Source organism: Callithrix jacchus, chromosome 1, assembly GCF_049354715.1.
Source record: "Callithrix jacchus isolate 240 chromosome 1, calJac240_pri, whole genome shotgun sequence".
NCBI lineage: Eukaryota > Metazoa > Chordata > Mammalia > Primates > Cebidae > Callithrix > Callithrix jacchus.
Genome location: NC_133502.1, coordinates 121418000 through 121426308, shown reverse-complemented (window position 1 = coordinate 121426308; position 8309 = coordinate 121418000). Strand labels below are relative to the sequence as shown.

The 8309-nt window shown below is 38.8% G+C and overlaps 1 protein-coding gene across 18 annotated transcripts in view; it reads left to right on the top strand.

Annotated features, from left to right (window-relative positions):
* The window catches only part of FREM1 (FRAS1 related extracellular matrix 1), a 163586-nt gene that overhangs the window by 806 nt on the left and 154471 nt on the right, over nucleotides 1-8309 (top strand). The gene's annotated exons all lie outside the window — the stretch shown is intronic.

Here is an 8309-nt window from a genome sequence, read left to right as displayed (position 1 = left end):
TAATTGTGTAATTTTTCCGTCTGAAATTAGAATGTTTCTTCTCAGCTAAAGGAAATGGCAAAGGGAAAAGACACAAAAATGAGCGAAACAGATAATGTCCTCATGGTACAAACAGAGAGAAATTTGGATGAGATAATTTCTGGATATCTTTGCTTTAGTTTAGTTACATTTGGAGACTTTTTTTTTTTTTTTTTAAACGTGATTTCTGTTTCATTGTGGGGAAGAGAGATAGTGCTGGGGAGGCAAAGAAATGGCATTTTTCTGAAGTTTTGGACTGATTTTTAGGCTCTCTCTACTCAGTACTGAGATTTGGTCCAGAGACTTTGGTGCTGTTGTAAAGTTTCTTTTCATTTCATTTGGAAATCCAGGAAACAATTTCTGGCTTACAGAAATTGTTTTCAAGGTATTTAATTTTAGTTTCTTATTTTTTTTTTCATGACTGCACCCAGTCTTGTTACTTGGTGTGCATTACAAAGCTTAAAAAGAGCATTTCAAGGAGCTGATTGGTGTTTATAGTCTGGGAATCTTGCTGGAGAGATTAACCTCTTCGGGGCTGCTTCACAGACTAGAGCAAGTATTTCAATGCTTTCCAAGATTCTGCTCTGGAAAACTGACAGCTGCTGTTTCTGACTCTAGGTAAAGCTTGAAGAGCAGTTCCTCAGCCCCTTACTTACACTTGATAAAAATGCCTTTGGTGCAACTCTAGGAAACTTTTGAGAAACTTGCTGTTTCTCTCCATCAAGCATTCTCAAACCTTAATGTGTATAAGAACCCCCTACTTGCTTGGTGAAAGGCAGGTTCTCAGTCCCCAGCCCCAAGTGATTTTAGACCTGGGGTGGTGCCAGGAATCTTCTCAGGTGATTCTGAAGCAGGTGGGTCACACTTGGGTAAACATTTCATTGTCCTTGACAATGAAATTCTTGTCATGTACTTGGTTAATATTAAACCTTTTATCTAAATAAGAAACCTGAATTTAAGCTGTGGTTGAGGATAACTTATGTGCAACACGGTTTTGCATGCTTGGCTTACAAACCAGGGCTTTTTAATCAGCTTTCACCAATCTCTTCATTTTTGTTTCTTGCTCCCCTTTCATTTCTATGAGGAAGAAAAGGAGTTGGCAAAGGGACCTGACTACCATGTTCCCTGCTTTTACAATTTGGGCTATATGGCCTGATCTGCCCCCTCATGGCTAAGCAATGTTTGTTTTGGAAACTTTAAACCCAGGATGTTTTTAATTCTTTCCCAGCCTCCTGGGGTTGCTGGGCCGCTGGAGTTGGGCTAGACTGAGTTGGGGTGAACTGAGCTGGATTTCATGGAACAGTTCAGGAGTCTCATATTTTGAAAATGACTTTGGATTGGACCATCCCACAGGGAAGAAAAGAAACAGAAAGTGATTCCTCGATGGTTAAAATTCTCATTTCACAATATATGAAAGTCCGAATTCAGCCTCCATCCCCATCCTTGCATTTTTATGGCATTTAATATTTATATTAAAAAGAAAACTGGACATGGCCATCAGAACCCCTTCCTTTCTTCCTTTCCCTCATTCCAATTATTTAGGTGTACCAGGCTCAGTGCTAGTTTCTAAGGATTTCAAAATGCCCACTGGAAATGGCACGCACAGGGTCCTTGTCCTCATGGTGTTTCAAATCTTAGCTGTTACCAACCGGCCTTGGAAGAATCATCTAACCCTCAAAGCTTCACTTCCTCATCAGTAAAATGAGTTGAATTAAATGAGGTTTGGTATCTCCTGGCTCTGATATTCTGACATTGGTGGACATGACTCAGTCTTCTAAACACAGATACGGGATATGAGAACTTTTCAGCATTTACTTGGAGAATAGGCCTGAAGATTTGGCTAATTGCTTTTCTTCAAAACTGTTCAGATATATTTCTTTCTCTCATAATGAACCATGGCTGCAGGTATACTGAATTAGACAAGTGTGACCTTTTCAGGGCATGTAGCCATTCCTTACAATGGGATCCTGTAACTCCCTAGAAAGGCTGTTTCCTGGGCCAGGTTACACAGAAGGGCAGCCTCTTATCTTGTCTGAATCTAATGTCGCTCCTCCTTTGGAGAGCTGGGTGGTCTGAAAAGGGCATAACAGCTTCCACACAGGCACAGCTTGCAACCTGACCCTTTCATTCAAGTGATTCAGCAGCTTTTGTGCTACCTGGTGAGAGGCTTACACAGATGTCTTTGAGGGGCTGAGCAAAACAAAACAAAACAAAACAAAAACCCAGTCCCTAATGAAATCCTGTCTTACTATATTTTGTCTGTAATGCAGCTTCTCTCACTGCAGTGACTGGGGCACCATTTCAAACGGTTCTGAAACTTGGTCATCAAAATAAGAAATTATAGCTGTGATCTATGTGCTTTTCGACAACATAACCTTTAGCTGTCTGAAGATAATATGTTTGAGTGGAAAACTATTGACTGGAGGACAGGGATCTTGCAAAATTAGGATATTTTTAAACAAATGTTCTTTGCCTCTCATGGGTAAGTTTTTACAGAAGTCAAAAATAGTTTTTGGTTTCTCCCTTAAACCTGCCTATTTATGGAGTTGATGATATTTGGGGGAAATGTGTATTAAAAAATGCGGCCAAAAATGCTCTTTTTGTGCATCATCTGAAGGCTGCTAAGATTGCATGTCACTTTTCACTCTCAAGTTTATCCTTGAAACTTTCTTATCTTTCTTTTATTTGACCCCATAGAAAGACCTATTCCACACCCTCTCCCTGAAACAAAGAACCCTGTTCTGTGTCTATACCTCCCTAGTGACAGAGGACAGATAAACCTTCCACTAATGACTGAGCCTTGCATCCTTCACGGGGCGTTCTGCTTCCCTGGAACTCTTCCCTGCTTTCTGTCAAACGTTATCAGCTGCTTAGTACTTACAGATGCTCTGTGCATTCTTCTCTTAAAATAAGTAAGCCACAACTTTGTCTGATTAGGTCATACCCACTGCCATGGCTTCTTCATTCTAAGGCCTACATTTCTTGTTAGCACAACAATTATTTGGTAAATTACAAACTCAAACCACAGTAAAGTTAGGAAGATTTCAGAAAGGATAGACACTGCAGAGGAAAACTCATCCAAATTTTTAAAATTTGTCAGGTGTTTCGTATCAAATCACAGTACAGATTTTTTTTTTGTAAAAGTGATCCTGCACCTTAGAAAGACAGCAGAGCAACAACACAACAATACTTTAATTCTGTTTTACATAAATATTCCTTTTTATTATCACGTGGTAGGATGATTCTATTTTATCCAATAAGCCTTAGTGATTGTTTTAAAACCAAAAGGTAGTATTGATACAAGAGCTCGAATGTTAAATCAGAGAGGTGCAGTAGGAAAAAATCATGGACTTTGAAAACATTTCATCTGGGTTCTGATCCTGGGCTACAGCATTCTTTGGTTCTGTAGTGTTGGCCAAGTTACTCAGCTGGTTTCCTCAGGGGTAAAATGAGGGCATTGGTATTTCCCTCACTAGATGTTTGTATATGGAACATGGTACAAGCGTTTAATAAACATTTCTTCTTTGGAAGATGGCTAATGCAGGTGTAATGGCTGAAAAGAAAACAGACACATGGCAAGTAACTTAATTTATAGATAAAAAGAAAAGAGAAACAGGAAATAAAGTTATATTCCAGATCCTACTGTCTGGGCAGAACAGAGCTTAACCCACCACCCCCTGGCCTTTAACTCTGATACTCTGATGAGCAGCCCAGTTCTCACTTGATTCTTTTTTTTTTTGAGATGGAGTCTCACACTAGCAACAATGCTGGAGTGCAGTGGCATGACCTCGGCTCACTGCAACCTCTGCCTCCCGGGTTCAAGCTATTCTCCTGCCTCAGCCTCCTGAGTAGCTGAGACTATGGACACGTGCCACCAAACCTGTCTAATTTTTTTTGTTCTTTTTTTTAGCAGAGACAGGGTTTCACCATGTTGGCTAGGCTGCTCTCAAACTCCTGACCTCAGGTGATCTGCCTGCCTTGGTCTCCCAAAGTGCTGGGATTACAGGCATGAGCCACCACTCTCAGCCCTCACTTGATTCTTACAGATGAAAAGCCTGAAACAGATCCGCAAGCTTACAAATTATGAAATTGGTTGGTATGGAGAGATCAAGGGCAATGTGAAAATCATTTTGCCTTCATATTTTCCTGATCCTCCTTATACAGGTGTTTCATAAGGAGAGGCATCATTTTGTTTTTCTCAAGATTTTGCTCCATTGTGACAAGGGGCCCCTCAGGGGTAATGTTTATTTGAGAACTTGAAACTCTAGGGTTGCATCATAGTGAGCCTGCGAACCTTCACCAAAGGAAGGATGTATTCATTCAAACATGTGCGGGAGTGTGTTCTCTCTCTCTCTCATCATTTAAAAAAATAGATCTGGTATTTGCATTTACTCAGTCACTCAACTGATATTTATTGACCTTCTCTGTGAAAGGTTCAATGGTCAGCACTAGAGAAATTTGGGTGAACACAACAATCTTGGTTTTCATCTTCAAGGAGTTTATAGATCAGGAGAAACAGCAGACTTCTTCTTCTTTTTTTTTTTTTAACAAAATGCTTATAGATGTGCAACATGTGTCAAAGTGTAGTTGAGGATTCTGTGTGAACAGATAAAACTGGTTTGTGAGGTCAAGGCCTGAAGGATGGGTAGAATTTAGCCAGGCAAATGGATGGTTGATGGCAGTGAGGAAGGGCATTCATGGCAGATGCAACAGCATGGACAAAACCTGCAAAGGCTTGGAAGCTGGGGTTGGCAATGTGGTGATTTTAAAAATGGGACGAAGTCCAGTTTGACTGGCATGTCAATGGCAAGGAGGAGAATCATGCACAAAGAGGTTGGAGAGGACAACTGGATACAGTTAGTTCCCAGAAAGGACCTAATCTATACTCTCTCCCTGAAGCAGAGAACCCTGTTTTGTGTCTATACCTCAGCTCTTGCCATTATTTGACAACACTGAGGGAAAGTCTTTTCTGAAAGACTTTCACACATTTTCCCTGGTTCTGCACCCTGGAACCATCAAATAACTTCTCTTCAAATATCTGAACACAGATTATTTTAAAAAATAAAGTGCTGTCAAAGCAGATCCGCTCTTTCTCATACATATGCACTTGATTTGGGGACATGTAAAGTTACACAGTTCGCTTATTGGAAGCTGACTCACTGGCTCAGTACATCATTCCAGGCACTGATAATCAAGGCTGTGGATCTTGATTGTGTCCTCAGTGATAATTGTGCTGTTTGTGAATTTGATAAAGCTTGTCTTCTATATCTTTCTTTAAAGATTTAGAAAAATGTTTAACCAGAGAGATCCAAAAGGAGCTATAAGACACAACTCTAAATGTTTCTAATGAGAAAATGATGTCCCTAACCTCTCTTTTGTTTCCTTTTAAGGAGAAAACTAATCACTAGTTTCTATAACCCAGAATCACAGAAATGTCTAAGATTTAATATAAAGAGCTCAAAGGTATCAGTGTGTATTGATGTTCTTGTTTTTTATGAGACTGCTTAAGGCACAATAATTGCTGATTTCATTTATTCATACATAAGTTGAACTCATCCACATGCAGCAGACTGTGTTGTCCATCTGCCTTCAAACCACATAGGCAAATAGGTGCGCTACCAGGTAGGATGTGATAACTGCCCTGTGATGGGTTTCAATAAAATATAATTCTTCTGCAATTAGAGGAAGGAAATCTTTCCAGATGGAATGATGAGGTCTTAGGGCATCCTGGATGAGGCATTTCTTACGGGGTTAGTAAATGGGAAGGATCTTAATAAGGATGGGAGCAAAGACATTTCAGGTAATATAAAATAGCCCCTTTTACCATGAATCCATTGTTGTTTAGTGTACTGTGATATAATGACCCACTTTTCTCTAGCAGTCAAGCCATCAACCATCCATTTCAAATCACAGATGCAATTACCTTTTGCTTTCCTCGTCAGCAATTCTTGGTACTTTTCTTTCCTTTTAATATTTTCTTCATCTTAAGAAGATCAGACTCCTGCTGACCACATGTCATGGCTCAGTAACTTTGGTGTCATCAATGACTGTGGCCTACTACCTACTTTCACACATTAGATCTGAGTGAGACTTCACAGCATTTTATAAGAATGACTGTACTTAAATTTTGAAAAATAATCTATGTCTCAAGCTCTTAAAAATTTTGGAACAATTTAAAAAAGCTGCTGCTGGAGATACTGATTGGTGATTAAAAGATCACTCGAGGGTGATTTGTCAGTGAGAGAAGAATAGGACTTAAATGGCCATTTGATTACATTAAATAGTATCCAAAAAGTTTAACACTGCATTTTATATCCTATTCATAATCTTGTTTACCATGTAACCATGTTAAGATTTCCTCCTGGTGTCAGTAAATTGATATTCCAAATTCTTAAGACATTACTATAGCAAAAGGAAATAGAATAAAATATGTAGCCACATAAAACCACATTTAAAAATCAGTTTGTAATATACACTGGACTTAGAGTTTGGCGGCAGGATGAAGTGATGTAGAAAATTCCTCAGACAGGACTAAAGGACTAGCTTTACACTTTCATTGAATCTTTCAAAAACCCCAGATGGAACGCATTTTGTCTTTCTCATTTGTCCATTAAGCTTCTGTAGTGCTGATTTGACTGTTGAAGCTAGGAGGTGGCAGTGTGCTGGGTGTGGGTGTACCATTTAGCATTCAAGATGCTATGTTGCCTCACCATCACTCGTGGATTGTTGCTGAATTGCATTCCTGGAAACTACTGGTTTTCTTCTACTCCAGTAGAGACATTTCCTGATCTGTGGCTTTGTAAGTTGTGTTGATGCCAGTCCCCTGATAGCGCAAGGAAATTGCAGGCTATGGGATTCGTTGGTAGGAAGACTCTGGGGTACTTACATATCCCTTCCCCCACTTTAGATTTTTCCTCTGTTAAGAATGGCAAATGATATCAACCACATGAGCTAATGGAGATACAGTCAGAGATCATATAGTGTTTTGAGACAAGCTCGAACATTCACAATGCTCAGAGGCATCAAGTCTGAATTGTTAGCTCTGTGGCCAGAGAGATATGAAATTAAGACTTTAAAAGCTAAGACTTGTCCAGGAGTGAAGGAAGCTGAAATTCTTTATTAATTAACAACAGCCAGATGTGGTGGCTCATGTCTGCAATCCCAGCAGTTTGGGAGGCCAAGGCAGGCAGATAGTTTGAGCCCAGGAGTTTGAGACCAGCCTGAGAAACATAGTGAGATCAGATCTCTAAAATAAACAAACAAACAAACAAAAAATGCCAGGCATGGTGACAGGTGCCTGTCTTCTCAGTTACTCAGGAGACTGAGGTGGGAGGATCACTTGAGCCCCAGTGGTCAAGGCTGCAGTGATCTGTGATCAAGTCACTACATTCCAGCCTGTGCTACAGAGTGAGACCCCATCTCTTTAAAAAATATATATATATAAACTATCTTCACAATCCTGTGAAGTCAATATTATGAATCCCCACTGTACAGATGATGAATTCAAGGCTGAGAAATTTTTAACAAATTTAATTATATTGTAGATTGACTTTCTGCAGTAAAGTGTTCAAAAAGTGAGTAAAGTGTTTATCTTTAGTTCAGATAATTAAATGAAGTCTTCCTACGATGAGACGGGTGAACTAAAGACCTGTGTTATGCATTATCATACAGTCTCTTTATATAAAAAATCCATTTTATTTTTTAAAAAGGAGTCAATTCCTTTTTCCCTTCAAAAAAATAGATTTTTATTTTTTGTTATTGAGTAGAAAAAGCCAGATTGTTTATCCCATGGAGAAAACTGGAGACAGTAATATGGGCTCAAATGAACAGAACTGAGGTCCATGAACATGTTGAAGAGTCTTATAAGCAGTATGGGATAAGGGCCATTGTTTCATTGGAAATTTAACAAGAAGTAATTGACACATTAGGAACACAGAGGGGAATTACACTTATAGAATGATGTGAGAGACTTTGAATTTACAGACCAGAATGTTTAAATTTTTCTTCTTTACAGCAGATAATTAAGCAGATAGCCTCAAATCTCCTTCTAATTTGCTCAATAATGATTTTGCATTTTATGATTTTAGAGAGCTCTATTACATACTGCCTGAACTTAAATACCCATTTCTACCTTGTCTTAAAATATCATACTATAAAGAAGCATGAAAAACATTAGTCTTGTGAATAATACAATTTATTATTATAATATATAGACTTATCTTTATCTTTAAAGATTCATAGCAAGGAACCAAGTGAAAATGCAACAGAAAATAGTGGTAGCACAAAATTTT